Below are 22,622 nucleotides of genomic sequence, written 5' to 3'. Positions count from 1 at the left end.
CTGGATGGAGTAAAATTTGGATTAAGCTGACAAAATAGAAGTAAGTACAGATGCTTCTAGACTCATGATTGGGTCACATCCACATAAACCCATTGTGAATTGAAAATACGGTTGTTGAAAATGCATTTAAGGCACCTAGTTTATGTTGTAGCTTAGCAACACAGTACACTGTAGAAAATCAGTTGGAAACCCTCATGATTGCATCCCTGACTGGGAGTTACAACTACCTGGCCCTGCTCAGCACTGCAAGAGAGTATCCTGGGGAAGGTGTATCACTAGCCTGGGAAAAGATCAAAATTCAAAGTAGAGTGTCTACTGAATGCACATTGCTTTCACACCATCGTGAAGTCAAAACATTTTAAGTTGAACCATAATTGGAGATCGTCTGTACTTGGAACAACAGACAGCTCCATAGGGACACCTCTATTTCCTAGTTGGAAAGTGTTAGAAAAGGGAAGATATAGTTAATTGGTAAGGTGCACAATGATTAACTTTATGTGTTGCCTTGACTCACCTACAGAACACAGGCATGTACTGCATAATGCTATTTGGCCAACTATGGCCCACATTTATGGAAGCTAGCCCTTAAAATTTTATTGCCTTGTGATTTTGCACCTTTCTTGATTTGTGTAAGTTCATTCTGTGATGTTTGCACAATAACAAAATAACTGTACAGAATGCATTCCTGAATGTATTCCTGTTTCTAAGGGACACATGTCTGTGTATATGAGCACATATATCCATAGTGGTTTTGTTTCACTGTAGAACCCTGACTAATGTTAAGGTGCCGTAGTAACTTGATCATACTGAGCCTGACAATGGCCCAAAGAATGGTTCAGCCCTGTCTGCTCTCTAAACTTGGAAAGACTCTCATATTCTTGCTAAGGCCCTCAACAGAAGATGCAAATGACCAAGACTGAGACTTGCTCCCTGGCTAGCATACCTTAGTGTAGATTCCCAGGGAAACCTGAACACTTGACTTGTCTGCCTCCCTTTGACTGATGGAATCTTCAATCCACGAATTCTGAGAGGGAGAAGCCAGGGATGCAACAGTGATAGGCCCAGGGTTAGAATCTTCTCTGTTCAGTGTCCATTAATCCTCTCAAGACTTGAAATAAACTAAAACACTTCAAATGAGGACCCTAAATTCTTACGGAAACAAATATGAATTTAATAGTCACTGGAAACCTCTTGGCTACAAGAAATTCTGTGCATGATCCCACGTGTTCTCTGGTTTTTGACGTGCAGTCTTCTCTGTAGGGCAGGAAGATGGTCTGAACCTGGCTGGGATCTCCAGGTCTAATGGCAAGAAGGTAAACGTGTGAGTGAGGGATAGGCATGGAGTTATCCTTGGCTTCATTTTGTTCCCAACTTTATTTTAGTGACCTAGAAAGTGCCACAAAAATTAGGTCAAGTGTCCTTGTGATTCTTTTGCCCTTTCACCCATAGTCACAATGTGGCTGTTTCCACTTTGGACATGACGCAATTTCAGAGCAGGGAGGAGAGGTACAGAACCACAGCAGCAGGAAACAAATGCTTTCCAGTACCCCCAGCAGGCAGATGTCTGTATCTCATTGGCCAGAAGTTGGACACCTGATCACCTCTAGTGGCATAGCTGCAAAGGAGGCTGAGAAAATTAATTTAGCTCTTCCAGTCTCTGAAGTAGAAGGAAGAAGATTTATGGTATAATATAATTTGGTATGAATAGGAAGTAAACTTTTTTTTTTTTTTTGACAGGCAGAGTGGACAGTGAGAGGGAGAGAGAGACAGAGAGAAAGGTCTTCCTTTTTGCTGTTGGTTCACCCCACAATGGCCGCTGTGGCTGGTGCACTGCGGCCAGCGCACCACGCTGATCTGAAGCCAGGAGCCAGGTGCTTCTCCTGGTCTCCCATGCGGGTGCAGGGCCCAAGCACTTGGGCCATCCTCCACTGCCTTTCCTGGCGACAGCAGAGAGCTGGCCTGGAAGAGGAGCAACCGGGACGGAATCTGGTGCCCTGACCGGGACTAGAACCTGGGGTGCCGGCGCTGCAGGCGGAGGATTAGCCTATTGAGCCCCGGCACTGGCCTGGAAGTAAACATTTTCTAAAGCAGTGTGATAAAATGTTTTCATATTGTGGGATATTTTGATATATTGTAACTCCTCTTCTCCCCAAAATACTTGTTGTTTTTAGGGGTACTTTGGGTATCAGAATTTTCCAAACTGTGGATTATGAAATTTATTTGGTGGAACTCAATCATAAGAAGGCAGAAGAGAAGAAGGGGATGAGGAAGAGGAGCAGGAGAAAGAGGAGTGGGATGAAAAATGGAAAGTTAATAGAAAATACCAAGGTGAAATTTTGTTTCAGTTAGATATTTTCTTCTCATATGTGGCCAGTGTCAGAAAAGTTTGAAAGCTATTGCTGTAGAGCACATGTTAACACACATTTTAAGAGACTTTTGTATATGTGTGTTGGTGATCCTGTGGGACTACCCTGCCCATGCGGGAGGTTGGGAGGATCCCAGAGCCAGGCTGCTGGCAGGCAGCAGGAGCTCCAGGCCCCTTTCCCCCATCTCCCCTTCCTGTTGGAAGCCTTGTGGCTGTGCCTTTACAATTCATAAACAGAGAGCCGATAAGCAACTCCCACATTCCAGAAGTGGGCAGGTTGCACAAAGGGGCCTACGTGGCTTATGTGGCCTATAAGTGGATTGGTTAGGGGTCTTTTGGCATGCTGCCCCTTCTGCCCTATGGAATTGCTGTTACTGCCCCAGGTTTTTTCTTCCCCTCTTCCCCTAACTGCTAATAAACGGACATGCTTATCAGGCCTGTCTCTGGTGTATCTTGTCGAGAGACACCATCACTCTTCCAGATTTATTTTATTTATTTGAAAGACAGAATTACAGAGAGAAGTAGAAGTCTTCCATTCACTGGTTCACTCCCCAATGACCGCAATAGCCAAAGCTGAGCTGATCTGAAGCCTGGAGCCAAGAGCTTCCTCCAGGTCTCCCACGTGGGTACAGAGGCCCAAGGACCTGGGCCGTCCTCTACCACCTTCCCAGGACTGATCATTTCTTAAGCATAATGTGCAGAGTCATTTCCTATTGTTTAAGTGTTAGGTTGATTTCTATTTTTCCATGGATATATAATGAACATCTTTTGGATGCTATCCTTTCTTTTTCTTAGAATTTTATTATATCAAATGATATAGTTTTTTTCATGATTTTTGAAATGTATTGCCAAATTTCTTAAATGTAAAGTAATAATTTATGTGTCCAATGTCTCTCAGAAACATTTTAAAATCAGAAAATATATGCTTATAGGAACAAAAAGTTTATGCTTTTCTCATTAATAAAATAATGCATTCTACATATGAAACTTCAAAAATAATGATTATCTTCAAATAAGTAAACACCAGGAATTGAGTTTCAACCTGGCTGAGAAAAATGTCCAATGATGGACCCCTGCTTTCAGTTGATTCCAACTACCAGAGGGCAGGACAAGTCACAGGTGGAAGTTGCCCTATGTCTATGTTCTGGGACTACTCTTTGAGGAAGACTTTTTTTTTTTTTTGAGTTGTTTTTTTCTTTTTACTGGTTTGTAATAATCTTAAAAACCCCATCGCACCCATAAACCACCACAGGTGAGGTGAGAGAGATGGAGAATGAATGCTACGTGTGTGGATAGAGTGGGGAATCCAGGTATTCCCAATGGGCAGTGTGGGATGGACGCAGGGAGTGTGGACAGAAGGCCCTGGCTTGGACCCTTATTGCTGGTTGGGGGTTGGCTGGCAGAGGGACTCAGGAACTAGGAAACTTCTCACATCAAAGGCGAGGGCAGGGAGATCACAGTACATTTTTCCATGCAGACTAGGGGTGGGAGTTAGCTTCAGAGATTTGCATCCCTACACAGGAAGAGATGGGTTTGAGGTCGTTTGAAAGCCCCAAGCCAGTGTCTGGTGCGATTTCCTAAAATAGCAGCTCACCTTTTGGGGAGAGGCGCTGCGGGGGGGGGGGGGGGGATCACAGCAATATCTGGTTTGGAGATCAAGCACGGGTTCAGGGGAGACAGTGGTGCTCCTCGACTCAGAGAAGTGGGAATGGGCAGGGGGCCCTGGGTGAGACAGTGGCCAACACCTTGGCAGAGGCATTGTGCCAGAGGCTGCAGGTGCTTCTGTGGGTCAGGGCAAGGAGGTACCAGTGACCACAGACGGCAAGAAAACAATAAGGAACAATAAATTAGGATTTCATGTTGCTATCATTTGGCATAACACAATCAGGCATTTTTTTCCCTTTTTTTCTTTTTAAATATAAGGCAACTTGCCAACATATAATTTAAAAACTGGTCTTCAGTCACACTGCTTCAGATCACTAGGCTTTCTGGCTAAAGAACAGTGGATAGAAAACACAACCCAGAATCTTAAATAAGAACATCAGCTCACATTCCCCAGAGACAAGAGGAATGGTAAGGGCTTACTTGGTTAAAAAAAAAAAAAAAAGAAAAAGAAAAAGAAAAAAAAAAGCCAAACTGTGCATCTTTAACAGAGATGGGTGTAAAAATTTACAATAAAACATAATCTAAGTTTAGAGTTACAGAAAAGCGTTAAATTTCTTGTCAACTACGTGCCACCTGGGAATGAGACGTGTTGAGCATGGAGTGGATGGATGAGATTATGCGCTAAGAACAGGCAGGGGTGGGAGGGGCTGGCTGTGTCCAATAGAGGCTGGCCTCCAGCTGTTAGAACCATGCTCATTTGGTGAAGGAAAAATTCAAAGAGCTTAAGGCTTCGTGGGTTTTTTTGTTTTTTTTCTTTCTCCATTAAACTGAGGGGCTGCAAAGGAAGGTGACTAGAGAGCGAATGTACCTGTGGCCACTCATACACAATGCTACTCAAACCCACACTACATTTATACAGAAACATGACATTTAAAACTTACAGTGTAGAGCAATATTCTTAGCCAGTGTAGAGAGAACCAAATGTATTTTAACTTTTTTTTTTTTTGGTGTTTTTAATTCCAAACTCCAATGTGATCATCCCTCATCTACCTAATTCCTCAAGTAAGTGTAGGGTTTTTGTGGTTTTTTTTTATTTTTTGGTTTTTTTTGTTTCTTTGTTTTTTTTTGTTTTTTTTTTTTTTTTTTTTTGTTTTAGAGGGAGAAAGGAAGTCTTCCTCTTTCAGTATTTGGGGAAAGCGGATCATGTCTCAAGTCTTGATCTAAGTCAGTCTTTGTGGCCTCTCTCTTGCTCCCTGACTGCTATCCAAAGCTCCCAGGGTGCTCCTGGGGTTCTGCTCATTTCACTGTTGGTCATGGATAGAATTCTGGTCACTGCAGTGACAACTGGCTTCACTAGGGGGTCATATTAGAGAGCCCTTAGTGTCCTACTGGGTATTTTCAGGTTTTGACTTTTTAAAGACACTTCAACATAAACAGGAAGCAATGTGAAATTTACAGTTTTGTTAGACATAACTTTCTCATAAATCAACAACTTCCCCATCACTGGGAACTTCTCAAGCCAGGCTTGCTTCTCATTCTGTAGATGCCAGCTGAACACTGACAAATGATTGCTGTTTTTAGTGCAAAGCAGTTTATCCATGTAACCCAGTGAGTCTCAACTGGGAAATGCTGCCTCTCCCCCAGCACATTTGTCAATATCTGGAGACATTTTGAGTGATCATGGCCGGGGCAGGGAGGTTCTACTGGCATCTAGTGGATGGAGCCAGGGATGCTGCTAGACATTCTACAATGCACAGGGCAATCTCCCACAACAAAGACTTTTTTTTTTTTTTTTTTTGTCTGTAGAAACTGGTGTTTATTTTTCATCAACCTCATTTCCATGACAAGCAGCCTAAGACCACTCAGTGGTTATTCCCACCCACTCAGTGGCCTGAGCAGTGGGCGCCGCAGACCAGTCTTCAGTGGCGGGCCGAGCACTCCAGTCTCAGTGGGGAACTGCTGAATGGGCGCAGAGGCACCTGCACGCCTTCAGACAGTCAGCAACCTCAGGCTGAGTAGCAGTGAACTCGGGCGCTGGGGCCGTCCATTCACCCTGAAACTCCTCCTTGGTCACAGCTTTTTCAGCGGCGGCCTGCTCTTCTTTTTCAATCTCTTCAGGATCTCTGTAGAAGTAGAGATCAGGCATGACCTCCCAGGGGTGTTCACGGGAGATGGTACCACGCATGCGCAGAACCTCCCGGGCCAGCATCCACCACATCAGACCCACTGAGTGGGCTCCCTTGTTGTTGCATGGGATGGCAATGTCCACGTAGCGCAGAGGAGAGTCTGTGTTACACAGAGCAATGGTAGGCAGGTTCACGTAAGAGGCCTCCGTGAGAGGCTGGTGGTCAGCCCGAGGATCGGTAACCACCAGAAGCCGTGGTTCCCGGAAGGCTGCCTGGATCTGGTTAGTGAAGGTTCCAGGTGTGGAGCGGCCAGCAATGGGAGTAGCTCCAGTGGCAGCAGCAAACTTCAGCACAGCTCTCTGGCCAGTGTTCCTGGAGGACGTCACACTGACATCAGCAGGGTTTTCAATGGCCACAATAGCACGGGCCGCCAACAGAAGCTTCTCCCAGGTCCTCTTCAGATTGATGATGTAGATGCCATCACTTTTCCTTTTGTAGATGTACTGTTCCATCTTGAAGTCAAGGTTGGTGCCACCTAGGTGGGTTCCTGCTGCAAGGAACTTGAGGACGTCCTCCTCCTTCATTTGCAGGACATCAAGGGCTCCGGACATTGAGACAGCTTCCCCTTAAGTTACCCTGGGAATCAAAAACAACGCCGTATGGACCCCTCACTGGGTAGTGCAGAAAATCCCATAACAAAGACTTAATCAGCTCAAAATGTCAATAGTGTGGAGTTTAGTACCCCTGCTCTGACTCTAACCCACTCCAACCAAGCTAGAAGATTGGGGCAAGAGATTTGGAGCAAACCTTTTGAAATGGTTGCTCTTTTGCAAGCATATTCTGATTCATTCTTGAGAAAGGTTACTATGCCTACCAATTTTTTGAAAAGTTAAAGGAGAAGAAGAAATATCCATTCTTCCTCTATTCAGGAAAAGTCTCTTAAGGGTGAGGATATTTTATTCCAGTTACCAATATATCTTAAGTTCTTGTAAACATTTCTTCTTCTAAAGCCTTATTGACAGGGACACTGTCAGAGTTGGAAAACCATGGGTTGTGCCTGTTACTGGGTGACTATAGCTGCAGATGTCAGAGGATTAGTGCTACGGTTAGAAGATGGCTCATCTTTGTAGGTATTTCTTTAGGGTATCGTGCACAGCACAGCATGAGGCTTGTCCTATTCCCTTGTGATTTCCTAGTCATCTGTGGGATTCCAACACTCCCTCCACCACACCTCTCTTAATTTATAAATTCCTTATATGCATTTCTAATCCCAACACAAAGCCTAGACCATAGAAGAGGCTCAACAGTGGTTAACTAAATAAACACATGAATCATTGCTCAGTAAAATCATGTAGAAATGAAAGAACATAGTCCAAGTTGAGGGTGAGGGTAGAGGATAAAGAATGACTTGCATTAATATGCAAATGTGGGAAAGAAATCTGGAAAACAAACAGTAAAAGTCACATGAACATAGTTTCACAATATTCCTTCCGTTAGAGTGATTTTTATTTTTAGAATTTTTGTTTGTTTTCATTTTATTTGAAATAGAGAGAGAGAGAGATCTTGCATCCACAGGTTCACTCCCCAAATATTCACAACAGCCAGGGCTAGGCCAGGTTAAGGCCAGGAGCCTGGAACTCAATCCAGATCTCACATGTGGGTGGCAGCGATTCATCACCAGCTAACTCCAAGGGTCCCATTGGCAGTAAGCAAGAATCAGAAATGGAGCCAGGAGTCTAACCCAGGTACTCCAATATAGGATGTGGGCATCAAAAGCAGTGTCTTAACTTGTGCCAGACACCCACCTCATGAAAGTAATTTTACAAAAAGTATTTTTTTAAAAAGAACCATTTTTAAAAAGTAATTTTAAAATCTATATCCCTGGTTCCATTTACTCAGAGACACAAAATGAGAATTCTAAAAGATACACGTGTAGGGGCTGGCGCTGTGGCATAGCGGGTGAGGCTGTCACCTGCAGTGCTGGCATCCCATATGGGCGCCGGTTTGAGTCCTGGCTGCTCCTCTTCCAATCCTGCTCTCTGCTATGGCCTGGGAAAGCAGTAGAAGATGGCCCAAATCCTTGGGTCCCTGCACCGGCATGGGAGACCCAGAAGAAGATCCAGGCTCCTGGCTTCAGATTGGCACAGCTCCGGCCATTGATCCATCTGGGGAGTGAACCAGCAGATGGAAGACCTCTCTCTCCCTCTCTCTTTGCCTCTGCCTCTCTGTAACTCTGCCTTTCAAATAAATAAATAAATCTTTTTTTAAAAGTACGTGTATAGCTACAAATGTATTTTAATTGTATTTGGGACCTATAAGGATCTCAAACTTGAGTATGTATCAGAAATGTGTGGGGAATTATTAAAATACAAAGTTGTTCCAGGCCCCAACCCCAGAGATTTTGAACAATATAATGTGAATCCCAGAACATAGCATTTGAAAGAAACACCAGATATTTCTGATGAAGTTCATTTGGAGTCTCCTTTTGAGAAATATTCTTTGATATTCATACACTGGGGAACGCTATCTAAAAGGAGAGTGATCTAAAAGTAAGAACAGTGATGATGTTAACACACATTTCTAGATCTCAGCCTTGTGCTATTTATTCTTATTTGCCAGTAAAATGTGAAGTAGTAATGCTGAGCCCTGGAATGGTCCAAAATATTATGGACTGGAGAGGGGATAAGTCTACAGATTGATCTACCTCCATTTAGGGGAAAGAAAGAGTTAATTAAAAATGGATGAGAAGGCAGATGGAAACTTCTTAAAGGGGAATTTTGAGTGTTGGAAGAGATTTTAAGGGGAATTGCTGTCATTGTGAATTTTACCTAATTTTATGTCACAACACAAGATTTTCATATCCTTTAAAGTGCTTTATTTATACTACTCTTAGTTCAAAAGTCATCAATTGATCTAATGAAGCAAAATAAAGAGGGAGGAAAGAATAAGAATAAAAGAGAGTGGAGAGAAGTCTTCTTCCCTCCTATACCCCCAATAAACAGCAAAGGCTGGTATTTTAAAAAAAAAAAAGGAAAATAGAACACAAATAAAGAAAGCCAACTTAGAATTCATTTGTGAGAGCACGAGCCCAAACTGTCTATATGTAGTCTTTCCCTGTAAAGTGAAAACAATGGAGAGGAAAGTGGAACACCAACAAAAAGTCCAGTTCAACAGGAGTTTATGTGCCAGACTCCTAAGAGACCTGAATCCTTTCACCTTGCAAGGTCCCCTGCTATGGACTGAATATTTGTCCCAAGCCTTCCCCACCAAAATTCATGTTGAAGCCTAATCTATAAGACAATGGTTTTTGGAGGTGGGGTCTTTGGGTTAAGTCATAAGGGTGAAGCCCTCATAAATGGGATTAGTGCTCTTATAAGAAGAGGCAGGGAGAACCTGTTTCCTCTCTACTCTAAGAGGACACATAGAATGAAGGCACAAGGACCACTTCCGAACCCATGGCTCATTTTCCATACTTCTCACTCAACATCTATATAAGCTCCAGAGAAAGCATGGACTTTGTTTTGCTCACTGCTCCATCTTTAATTTTTTCTAATTGCTTAGAAATGAATTACTTGATGTTTTGAATAAAAGATTATATAAACAAACACCAAATCCAACATCTTGGGATCTCACAGCCAGGAAGGAAGATGTTGATCTAAGCAACAGGCAGTGAATTCTGAGAGAGACAGCTGGAAAAATATTAAGACAACAGCCTTATGGTAAGCTTTGTTTTTCTTAATTTCTGTTATAAACACACTTGATCTGATAAAAACTGAGTTCTAGTAGCTCTTGGTCTATTATATGCATGCATGCAGAAGTTTAAAGGAACAATTGTCAGTGATCTATATGTTAAGGACAAAGAAAAATAGTAAGTTGCTTTATTATAATGTTTTCATGCCTTTGAATTTGGTAAATATCAAGGTAATAATATTTACAGAAAAGTGAACCTCGTAAAACAAATGACAAAAAGCATGAATCATTTAAAATTATTTGTCTTCAGAGATTATTTGTAATGGAGTATGTTGATATTATCTCTCCTGGAGTGGATTTTAGGAGTTCTTTGAGGTGTGTGAGAAACTTTTTCGGATGACATGAGTATTTATTTGGTCAGAAATATTTTTAAGCCTTGAAGTCACCACTAGTGTAGCCCTTTTTATCACTAAAAATTACCATTGTTATTTTATTTTCTTGTTTATGTGTGCTTTGTGGTTCTGTTCAACAGCTAGAGATGGGAAAAGAGGCCTGGCCCCAGTCCAGGCAGAGGTCAGTGAGTGCAGAGTTGTCTAAAATTCACACCCTGCCTTGTAGTCTTTCGTAATTCATTATTTAGAAACTAGTTCATTGCGTTTTCCTGATAACAATGGCACAACTGGCATTGTATAAATGCTCACAGCCAATCTTTTTAAAATTACTTAAAGGCAAACATTATACTTATTTTTCAAGGAAAAGAAAGTATCTGGACAAAGTGTAATTAAAGATATTAAAGCTGTAATGAAAAAACATTAAATGAAACTGTTGGGCTATCAACATTTAGCTGATAACATTAAGGTATGAATATATATATATATATATATATATATATATATATTTGGTGTTTTTTAAAAGGGCCAAAAAATTTAAGTATATTTACAAAGTGTTATTTCCAGTAGTTCATAATATAGATTTCCTACCTTCCTGGGTTTGTTATTGCTATGTCATACAAACTTGCCATCTGAAGTTGTGGTTTGCTTCTGGGACTTATAAATGTTTCCATTCCTTCTGTTGGGAGAATGTAGCCCTGGTTTGAGCAATGAAGCTTTAAACTTCAATCTAATACCTGCATTCAAGTAGCTCCCACTGAAATCTACAAGTGCAATGTGTATGAATCCCCAGAAGCATTGTCAATAAAGACATTGGATGGAAGGCTTAATTGGTTCTTGGGTTATTTAAGACCATAGGTGGAACAGGACCCCCAGACTACTTTGCCCATTCATTGAAGATTACAACTCATTGTGGATGATCCCAAACAGCTAGAAAAGAAGACTAGAGCTTCTTGGCTCATAGCATTGTTTTTACATTTCTTGGAAGTTTCATCTTAATATCTTTGATCATCATAAAGTAATATAGAATACAAAGAGTATGTGATTAGAATAGACATATTCTCCATATAGATTTGCCCTTAAAGCTATTGCTTTCTAAATTTCCAAGTATACTTTTTTACTGTCTTGAGGATGACTTAGCTATGGTAAACACATGCTTCTCCCTCCCACAAGAGAAAGTGAGAAAGGAAGAGCAACAGTGAAAGTGAGATAGAGAATACTAGTTCAACAAATATTTTTACCTCATTTCTTGGCTCAGAAGGTTACTTGGAAGACATAATTTAGATGTCAGAAAGTGCAATTTTAAGAATATTTTCATTGAATAGGACTGGGTCAGTTTCTTACTTTGGATTTACTGGTAATTTCTGAACGCATATTGTATGATGTATTATGCAGATTATGACTCCCATCTTCTCTTTGTCTTCTACGTCACCACAGAAAACTGACATCACCCCCACTTTTCCACTCTCAAGAGATAGCTTTCGTGTCTGCATCAGTAATAAATAATAGCACTATTATTTATTTTTCATTTACCTTTTTTTAGTCATCAAAACATTTTTTTATTTCAGGTTATTAAACAACCAGTAAAACATACAATGTTGGTGAACATGTGTTAAGATCCAACTCATCCTATAAGTAATCTGCACATTACTTTGCAACTGACTTGGCTAAAAGTATTTGTCTTTTAATCTCTCTAGAATGTCTTTTGAGGAGCAGAAATTTTTAATTTTGGAGTTCAATAAATCAAATTTTCTTTCATAGCTTATGCTATCTATCCTATCTATGAATTCTTTGCTTAGCCTAAGGTCACAAAGATTTTTTTCCTACATTGTTTTATCCAGAAATTCTACAATTTGAAGTGTTACATGTATATGCATGACACACTTGAGTTATTATTTTTGTAAGGTAGGAGGTACACATCCAAGTTAAAATTTTCTGCCTTTGAATTTCCAAATGTCCTAGTATCATTGTTGAAAAGGCTATCTGTAATGAACTGAGTGTCTGTGTTCTCCCCAAATTCACTGGGTGAAACCCTCACCCAGTGGAATGGTATTAAAGATTAGGACTTTGGTAAGTATAATTAGGTCATGAAGGTGGAGCCCTCATGCATGGGCTCTGGAGACTTTTCTTGCCCTCTTTCTACCACATGAACATACAATGAGAAGATGGCAATCTATAGCCTGAAAGATGGCACTGACCAGAATCCAATCATTTTGGCACCCTGATCTCAGACTGAGAAAAAAAATTTTTAAGCCAGCCAATCTATGCTAATTTGTTATAGGAACCCATACTGACTAAGACACTTTCCTTTCCCCTACCAAATTGCCTTTTTACTTTTGTCTATTTCTTTTATTCTATTCCATTTATGTATGTGTATATATTGATGTCAGTATCTTACTATCTTGATTTTGGTAAATTTATTATGTTATTCTCCTAATTGTTCTTTCTCAAAATTATTTTGGCTACTCCATGTAGGTCCTTTGCATAGCCATATGATTTTAGACTCAATATGTCCATTTCTATTAAAATGCCTGCTGAAATTTTGATTGGAATTATTTTGCACTTACAGATTAATTTGGAGAGAAATGAGAACATAACAATATTGAGTCTCCCAACCTATGAACACAGTATATATCACCATTAATTTAGATTTTTTAAAAATTTATTTGGGGATGAGAGAGAGAGAAAGAGAGAGAGAGAGAGAGAGAGAGAGAGAGAGAGACTCCCATCTTGCTGACTCACTCTCTGAATGTCTGCAATGCTTGGGCTGGGCTGGGCTGAGGCTAGGAGCCTAGAATTCAATCCAGGTTTCTCACATGGGTGGCAGGGGCCTAATCACTTGATTCACACCACTTTCTGTCACCCAGGTTGCAGGGTGCACATTAACAGGAAGCTAGCATGAGAAGTGGAGCCAAGACTAGAACCAGGCATATTGATATGGGATATAGGCATTTCAATTGATGGCTTACCTACTAGGCCAGATGCTTGTCCCTATGTCTTTAATTTTTCTAAGCAATATTTTGTGGTTTTCCATGTGAGGTTTTTCATTCTTTTCTATCATATTTATCCCATAACATTTCTTATTTCCTGATGCTCTTACAAATGGTATTATCTTCAAATTCTGATTGTTGCTACTATATATAGAAATAAAATTTAACTTGTTTATCAGTCTTATATTCTGTCACCTTGTTATACTACTTATTCATTCCAGTAGCTTTTTCGTTTGTTCGTGGGTTCTATTTGTGTTTATTACTTTGAAAAAAAGTTTAATTTTACCTTTTCAATCGGGATGAATTTTATTCCTTTTTCTTACCTTACTGCATTAACTAGAATATCCAGGACAATGTTGAGCTGAACTCGTAAGAATGGGCAACATCTTCATGTTCCTGATCTTTAAGGGAAATAAACTTGTCTTTCATTATTAAGAATGAGTTCAGAGGCCGGCACTGTGGCACAGTGGGTTAAGTCTCTGCTTGTGATGCTGGCATCCCATAGGGGCGCTAGTCTAGATCTCTGCTTGTGGCCTGGGAAGGCTATGGAAGATGGCCCACGTGGTTGGACACCTGCACCCACGTGGGAGGTTTGTAAGAATCTCCTGGCTCCTTGCTTTGGATCGGCTTAGCTGTGGTAGTTGTGACCATTTGGGGAATGAACCAATGGTTGGAGCATCCTTCTCTCTGCCTCTCCCTCTCTCTGTCTGTGACTCTGCCTCTCAAATAAATAAATAAAATCTTTAAAAAAAAGAAAGTGAGTTTATATATAGTTTTTATTGGTGCTCTTTAGAGGCTTGAAAAAATTATTCCTGTATTTAATTTGCAGTTTTAAAAATCATCGTAAATGCAATTTGTCTTCTCATTTGCATTTTTCATATGAAATATGTTGTCTCCTTTTTCACTCTGTATAATAACTGTTTTCACTCTGACTGCTTTTAAGATTTTCTCTTTATAACTATTTTGGACAATTTTATTATAATGAGTTTTGGTATAGTTTTTTTTTTTTTTTTTTTTGGTTTCTTGTGCTTGAATTTCTGGGTTTTTCAGCAAACTTGGAAAATTTTGGCCATTATTTCTTCAAATATTTTTTCTGCCCCTTTCACTCTTCTTTCTTAGTGTCTCCAATTAAGCACATATAAGTCTACTTGATGGTGTCTGGCAGCACACTGTTCATTTTTAAGAACATTTATTTTATTTATACATTTGATAGAGTGTCTATAACTCTCCTTGATCCCTATTTTTTCTTCTCCCGTGTTTAGCATGCTGCTAATCCCATACAGTGTATTTTTCATCACAGACATTATAGTTCTCATCTCTTGCTGTTCTATTTGGTTTTACATATATATTTCATGTCTCTGTTTAACTTTTTAAATGTATGAAATACTGTTTTAGTATCTTTGTCTTTCTGCTAATTCTAACATCTATTTAGTTCTGAGTTTGTTTTGATTGATTTTTTTCCCCTTATTGTGGGTTGTACTTTTCTTTTTGTCTGCCTGGTAATTTTTTATTGGATGCCAGTTGTGAGTTTTATCTTGTCATTTGTTTTATAGTTTATAAATATTCTTATGCTTTGTTCTGAACCACAGTTAAGACATATGGGAATGGTTTGATCCTTTTAAGCCTTGCTTTTTTTTTTTTTTTTTTTGACAGGCAGAGTAGACAGTGAGAGAGAGAGACAGAGAGAAAGGTCTTCCTTTTTGCCGTTGGTTCACCCTCCAATGGCCGCCACGGCCAGTGCATCGCGCTGATCCGAAGCCAGGAGCCAGGTGCTTCTCCTGGTCTCCCATGCACGTGCAGGGCCCAAGCACTTGGGCCATCCTCCTCTGCACTCCCGGGCCACAGCAGAGAGCTGTAGGCCTTGCTTTTTATCTGTTATCAAGTGGAACCAGAACAGTCCTCACTATAGTACTAATTACCATCCTCCCCCCGCAACACACACTACCAAGACAAGAGTTAGCTGAGCATTCTTCCAAATACTCCATGCCTCACAAACTCTTCCAGTATGATTTCTGAGTACAGGAAATATTGTGGCTCTATGTATAAAGCACTCTGCTTAGCTCCTTCTTGCCCATATTCTCTTCTATGAACTCTAGCCATCATGTTCACTCCAGACTTTTAGCTCCATCTCATGTCAGGGAATTTTCCAGGCTCTGTTTGGGATCCCCCTCCCAATGATACAGACTAGAATCTCTTAAGAGATTAACCTGGGGGTTATGATAGGGTTCACTTCATTGATCTCCTGTCTTTTGAGGATTTCATTACTTAATACCCAGTGTCATAAAACCTATTGTTTCATATATTTTCTTCAATCTAGTCAATCTAGCCTGGAGCTAGGAGCTTCTTCCAGGTCTCCTCTGTGGGTGCAGGGGCCCAAGGACTTGGGCCATCTTCTACTGCTTTTTCCAGGCACATTAGCAGGGAGCTGAATCAGAAGTGGAGCAGTTGAGACTCAAACTAGCACTCACATGGGATGCAGATGTCGCAGGCAGCAGCTTTACCTGCTACACCACAATGCCAGACCCTGTATTGAGTTTTTATGAAACTAAATTTATTTCACTTAAATGGCAATTCCTTATAGTGAGATGAACTACTTACCACTTTTTGTATATGTAAAATTCCCAAATCTTGAGAAAAGAGGATGCAATTTTGAGGCTAAGAACTGATTCACTGTAGATGGCTATGAAATCAGTGGTTTATGCTGAGACAAAAAAAAAAAAAAAAAAAAAAAAAAAAACACCTGAGAACTCTTTGAAGGTTGGTATTGTGCTTCCATTCATTTTATTTTCAGTGTCCTGGACATAGTTGGTGCCCGACAGATGCTTGTTGAATGAGTGAATGAATTTTGTGTCTAATCACATAATATCCTAACATTGCTGGTCTGGCAGACCCCAGAATTTTCTAGTATAAACACCCCCCCCCATTAATTGATCTGCTTCATTAAAGTGGAAACAGTGCAACTAATTGGCTTTGACAGAGGCTAATTTCCCCAGGTCACTGATGTGACTGTCACACACTCCTCAATAAACAAGCTGTTGTGCAAAGCACCTGAGGCCAAGAGCCTAATCACCTTTCAAAGTCTTTGACCATGATGACACAACTAGGGAAAGAAGAGAGTTCAGTATTTGCCAGTGAATCTGCCTATATCTGAAAACAGACACAAATTGGCAAAGAACTGACCAAGCAGCCATCTGCCCTTTAGTTATAATCCTAGATGTTCATTAGAGATGCTGAGCTTATATCCAGATTCTGATTCAATTAGTCTGGGATAGGGCAAGGAAACTGATATTTTCAAAGCTCTCAGGTAATTCTATTGTGCAGCTAAAATTGAAATTCACTACATCAAGACAACAAGTTAATAATTGCAGTCCTACTTTTGCTGATCTCTTCAATATAAAGGTGTTTCTGGTAAAGTATTACCAGTTAGAGTAACATGAGGAACAAAAACCATATGGTCATCTCAATAGATACAGAGAAACCATTTGATAAGATTCAACACCCCTTTATGATAAAAACCCTCCACAAAAATAGGTATAGAAAGAACATTCCTCAAAAGTATAAAAGCTATATACCACAAACTTACAGCCAATATCTTACTAAATGGGGTAAAGCTGAAGTATTTCCCCTCAGATCTAGAACAAGACAAGGCAGTCCACTTTTGACACTCTTATTCATCATAGTACTGGAAATTTTAGCAAGAGTAATTAGGGAGGAGAAAGAAATAAAGCGCATCAAAATTGGAAAAGAGAAAGTCAAATTATCCATATTTTCAAATGACAAGATGTTGTGAATGGAAAAACCTAAACCCTCCACCAAAAGGCCATTAGAATTGATAAACCAATTCAGTAAAGTTGCAGATTACAAAATAAACATACATCAGATAGTACCTTTCTTGAATGCTAATTATGAACTCACAGAAAGGGAAAACAAGAAAGAAATCCCATTCACAATAACCACAAAAATAAAATATTTGGGAATAAATTTAACCAAAGAAATGAGAGATCACTACAATGCAAATCATCAAACACTGATGAAAGAAATTATCAATGACACAACAAAATGGAAAAATATTCCTTGCTCATGGATTGGAAGAATCAATATCATTAAAATGTCTATACTACCTAAAGCAATCTGCATATTCAATCTCTATCAAAATACCAATGACATACTTTACAGAATTAGAAAAAACAATCCTAAAATTCATATAGAATCACAAAAGACACAGAATAGCTAAAGTGATCTTGAACAAGAAAAATCAAGCAGGAGAGACATCACAATAACTGACTTCAAAGCATACTACAAAGGTATAGTAATTAAAACAACATAGTACTGGCATAAAACTGATACATAGATCAATGGAACAGAATAGAGAGCTCAGAAATTAATAAACACATATAAAACCAACTGATTTTTAACTGAGGTGCTCAGACCATACAGTAGAGTAAGGATAATTTCTTCAACAAATGGTGCTGACAAAACTTTATATATAGATATAGATATGGGAGGTAACACATGTTAGCTCAAGTACTTGGGTCCCTGCCAGCGATGTGGAAGACCTGAAATGAGTTACATGCCTCTGGCTTCAGTCTGGCCCAGAAAAACAGTTGTAGGGCATGGAGGAGTGAACCACTAGATGGAAGATTCTCTCTCTCTCTCTCTCTCTGTGTGTGTGTATGTATCTTTGTACCTTTAAAATGAATGAATGAATGAATGAATGAATAAATGAGTTCATGGAAAATGGAATTAAAAGAGGTTTTAAAGATGTTTTAAAAAAAACTTGTCCCATATGCTGAGCTTAAAATATACAACAATTTCAGAGAATGAAAACCATACAAAGCATATTCTCTGATCACAGTAGAATTAAACCAGAGACAAACAACACAAAGATACTGTGAAAATTTCCAACTATTTGAAAATTAATTAATATATTTCTAATTAAGCAATGAATCAAAAAAGATATCATAGCACTTTAAAGCCCACAATGATATGAAAGAATACTAAGTTCTCAAATCCTTTTACACTAAATAATTTATCAAATCCTGGCTGTGTGTGTGTCTATGTGTGCATGCATGTATCTTGGGAGGGCCGGGAGGCAAGAAATAGCTGTAGTTCTACAATAAGAAGTTGGTCAATATTTACTAAACATGGTGGTAGGCCTCTGAAATAATGTATATGGAAATACAAAGAGTTCACAGATATTTTTTCTTCCATGCCCCACCATGAATTCAGGCTAGAAACTTTCTTCTGTCCTTGAAAAGACAAGGATATTGTTATGTAAAAAATATTTGTGTCTTCCCCAAATTTATATGATGAAATCCTTTCCCAGAACTTGACTTCGCTGGCACTCTAATCTTGGACTTCAAGACTCCCTACTGTGAGAAATTTATGTTGTTTATGACCTACTTAGATCATAATAATTTGTTAGAGTAGCCCAAACCAATTAAGACACTAAATAATCATCTTTTAGAAAAAGAAAATTAATTAATTTAAAAAAATATTATGTAGTATCTCTGTCTTTAATGTGCTGTACACTGTTATTTAATGCTATAACTAGTACTCCAATGGTAGTTTTTTCACTTTGTGTTGCTATATGGGGCAAACTGTTGAAATCTTTACCTAATATATACTAAACTGATCTTCTGTAAATAAAGAGAATTGAAAATGAATCTTGATGTGAATGGAAGGGGAGAGGGAGTGGGAAAGGGGAGGGTTGCAGGCAAGAGGGAAGTTATGGGAGGGGGGAAGCCATTGTAACCCATAAGCTGTACTTTGGAAATTTATATTCATTAAATAAAAGTTTAATAAATGAAAAACAAAACAAAACAAAACAAAAAAAAATGTACCAAATCTGGAACAGTATTAAACATAATTTAACTTTTTTAAAATATTTTGGCCAGTGCAATAAGATGTCACAGAGCACTGGAACCATTTTTAAGACCTTATTTTTTTTAATCTGGGGAAAAGATATATAGAAGTGCTGGTGAAATGAAATGTTCTGTAATAAAATGAAAATTTCTTTAGCAAAAAAAAAAAAGAAAAAGAATTGATAAAATAGTTCATCCAGATACAACTGAGAAGTAATACATTAAATGACTGATTCTGCTCATAGTAGCGCACCATCTTCATGTAAGTTCCAGCCTTTTTCCTCTGCTATGGAGGTCCCTGGACTTGGTCATGTACCCTTGACAACAACAAATGTTTGAGAATGTAGCCCACACTATGGGCTTGCTTGTTCATAAATTATATTCATGTAAACATTATCTTTCTTTGCATGAATTGTATATTATATGGAATAAAAAGCCTAAATAGGAAAATAAATTTTAAGAATTTTTCTCCATACTCTAATACAATTAGGACATTGCCTGCTCTCAATCAGATTCATTAAGAATTATATTTAAGACCCTTTTATGGGGAGAAGTGGGGTTAGAGGGAGCGCTACGTCTGTGGAAGTCCATGAGATAGCCTCTGCAGAGGAGAAGAAGGAAATGGAAGATAAAGTGACTAGTCCAGAGAAAGCTGAAGAAGCAAAATTAAAAGCAAGGTAGCCTCATCTGGGATAAAAGCCTGGAGGTTCAGGTTTTCTAAGGAACCGATTGCAGAAAGGGCCAAAATACTTTCATTCTTTGGATAACAACATGGCAAAAGCAAAAGTGAATAACAAGCTACTTCCTACTGCAACCCTGGATAAAATGATGAAAAGAGCCAAACTGCACGAATCTTCTCTTTCCCATCATTTCTCTTTACTATGTTACCTATCCACTTCTTACTTCCTTTCATTCGCTAAGTCATTTCAGACTGACAGCTTTGCAGTTGTAGTAGTGTGTGCTGCTATTGTAAGGGAATAGACAGGTGTAGAATTTTTGATGTAGTTAAACAGTCACTGATGAAAAAGACACGTTAGAGCAACATAATCTACTTGAAAATAATTGTATGTATTACCTAAATCTTAGTGTAGGTTCCAACAAGTAACAAGTTTCACAATGATAATACTAACTGATAGGAAAAAAGGGGGGGAGAATGATGCAATATGGGAAGTGGAATACGAAGCAGACTCATAGAATGGCAGATGTCCTAAACAGCACTCTGGCCTCAGAATCAGCCCTTAAGGCATTCAGATCTGGCTGAAGAGCCCATGAGAGTATTTTAGGCATGGAAAGCCAAGACACTCTGGCAAAAAAAAAAAAAACCCTAAATGAAAGATCTCTGCAAGTGAAATCCCAGTAGAAAGAACATCAAAGGAGGAGGTACCTTTCTCTGAAGGGAGGAGAGAACTTCCACTTTGACTATGACCGTGTCTAAATAAGATCAAAGTCAGTGAACTCAAGAGGCTTCCATAGCCTTGGAAACTCATGACTAGAGCCTAGGGAGATTTCTGATGCCATAAACAAGAGTGTCAAATTGTTAAGTTAGCAACAGGAGTCACTGTGTACTTACCCCTCATGTGGGATCTCTGTCCTTAATGTGTTGTCCAATGTCAATTAATGCTATAACTAGTACTGAAACAGTAATTTACACTTTGTATTTCTTTACTTAATATATACTAAATCAATCTGTATATAAAGAGAATTGAAAATGAATCTTGATGTGAATGGAATGGGAGAGGGAGCGGGAGATGGGAGGGGTACAGGTGGGAGGGAAGTTATGGGGGGAAAAAGCCATTGTAATCCATAAACTGTACTTTGCAAAATTATATTTACTAAATAAAAGTTTAAAAAACAATAAAAAAAAACAAGTTTCACAATGATAATCATTTAGCTTTACTTACTTCATTTAATTATAGTTTTGTATGTTACTCTTATTTAACATAACCTCTGTTGTAATTATTTTTTTCTGTATTTTCCTTTTGGATTTTGTAGAACAGAAGTTTAAGACCACAAGTTGTAAGAAAAGTCACATAATTCAAAACACAACTAGATGGGATTTTGAAATATTGCATTTCTGTGCTTGAAACTGAATCGACTTAAACCTGTTTCAGCTTTAACAGTAGAATTTTACTTGGGCAAAATTCGCCCACTCTGGCGTAACTTATGTGACTCTAGTACTTAACAGCTGCCATTGAAGCTAGTATTCTTACTCAGGTCTATAATGTTAGAATACCTTTTGTTGTTGAAGATGTGAATGACATATGTATGTGCATTGATTGTTGAGTTCACTTTTGTGCCATTTTTGTAAATACGCTAGTTTTACAAAACCTTTCAAAAAATCTTTTCATCATAGAAATTTTAAAAATATATAAAAGTAGTCATGAAAGACTAATGAATTCCATGTACCTATTACTTGAGTATAATAATTATCAATTTATGGCCAATGTTATCTCATCCATACCCTCCCTGTATCTCTCTTGATTGTATTATTTTGAAGCAAATTCCTGTTATAGTTTTATTTTTAATACATCAAAATTATATTACACTGTTCTTAATTAACAAAATAAAATGAGTGAAAGGAGAAATAGTAAAATAGAGAAGGAAAGAAGGGAAGGAGAAGAGAGGGAGAGACCAACAAACCAACTAAGAAGGAAGGAAGGAAGGAAAGAAAGGGAGGAGGAAGGAACATATTTTTATTATTTTTTCCTGTGAAAGTAAATTCAAATAAAGTAACACAGTTTGTTGCAAGTTAATTTGCTTTATTTTGAAAATGATCTTAGCTAGTACATATTTACCTTCAAAGATGTCAGCCGTCCTCCAAAACCATTGGTCTGCATCTCTGTGTACTTAAAACATTTTCAGATAATGTTTAGACGCTGTAGAATCATTGGATGCTACTCAACTAGTGGACATTGTGGAACCAGAACCATTTTACTCTGGCTTTCCCTGACATTTAAAACAAATAAATACTGTAAAACTTGGCATTTTTCTGAACTTTGTCTTTTGTTTTCACTTTGGCTGAAAGACTTCAATAAATAGAGAAAATGGATAAGTACAAAAGATGAAGTACTAACACATAGAAATGATGAAAATTCACCCATAGGAGGAAAATCAGCTACTTTCCTACAACTTCAGATACAGATAATCATTTCCTAAACTTACAAATACAGGACCTCATTCTTGTAGGAGCTGTATGAAAAAACAAAGAAGAATTTATCTTGTGCTAGGGCTAAAGCTGTTTTCTTAATGACCTTGGGCTCTGCTGACCTCCAGAGGGAGCCCTGTAGCAGTCAAATCTAAGGCATGTCAGTGAAAGGACCAATATTTGAATGGCCAATACAATGTTTATGGAGTGAGGTAACAAAGACCAAATGCTGCTGTCCAATTTATTAAGATCAACTGTAACAATTTCAGAATAATGAGCACCTGTGATAAGTAAGCAATCTAGTGCTTTGCCAGTACAGTCCCATGATTTCATGGATGGGAGCAAGTATTCAGCAAAACAGTCTCTAATACAACCATGTGCATCTCCTTTGTTATTATAAATGGAAATTATAGGAATTCAGTCAACTCTGTTACCTGATAAACCCTAT

At 38.7% G+C, this 22,622-nt stretch overlaps 1 pseudogene; it reads right to left on the bottom strand.

The window, feature by feature from the left end:
• Positions 1 to 5,781: 5,781 nt before the first annotated feature.
• LOC133774139 (small ribosomal subunit protein uS2-like) lies at positions 5,782 to 6,725 on the bottom strand (annotated as a pseudogene).
• Between the last annotated feature and the right edge of the window lie 15,897 nt (positions 6,726 to 22,622).

Source organism: Lepus europaeus, chromosome 15 (assembly GCF_033115175.1).
Source record: "Lepus europaeus isolate LE1 chromosome 15, mLepTim1.pri, whole genome shotgun sequence".
Taxonomy (NCBI): Eukaryota; Metazoa; Chordata; class Mammalia; order Lagomorpha; family Leporidae; genus Lepus; species Lepus europaeus.
The sequence above is the reverse complement of the archived record's forward strand: the minus strand, read 5'-3'. Positions and strand labels throughout refer to the sequence as shown.